General features: G+C 42.1%; 1 pseudogene; it reads right to left on the bottom strand.

Moving 5' to 3' along the window:
• The window catches only part of LOC119586760, a 19318-nt pseudogene that overhangs the window by 7296 nt on the left and 11713 nt on the right, over window positions 1-309 (bottom strand).

The raw sequence follows: 309 nt of genomic DNA, 5'->3' as shown, positions 1-309 counted from the left end.
GTATAAACTGAAACCAAGAATGAACGGAGTGGGGCGGTGCGTACATACAAACCACTTCTTCGTATAACAAATTAAAATCTATTAAAACTCGTCAGATGTAAATTCCGTTTATTTGATATCTGTTATAAATCTATTGCTGTAAAACTTACCGGCCTTTCATATTTTCCCAGAGCTTCTTCGTTTGCTTGACGCTCCTGGGAGGACCCAGAGCAGCAGCATTCAAGGCACTGGTGATGTCCTCCCATGCCTGGGCCTTCGAAACTGCTTTTCTGCCAAGAAAAAAAAGGAATGGTTTGTGGGCATAGCTTT

This window comes from Penaeus monodon, chromosome 21 (assembly GCF_015228065.2).
Source record: "Penaeus monodon isolate SGIC_2016 chromosome 21, NSTDA_Pmon_1, whole genome shotgun sequence".
Classification (NCBI taxonomy): domain Eukaryota; kingdom Metazoa; phylum Arthropoda; class Malacostraca; order Decapoda; family Penaeidae; genus Penaeus; species Penaeus monodon.
This window is presented reverse-complemented; position numbering and strand designations above follow the sequence as displayed.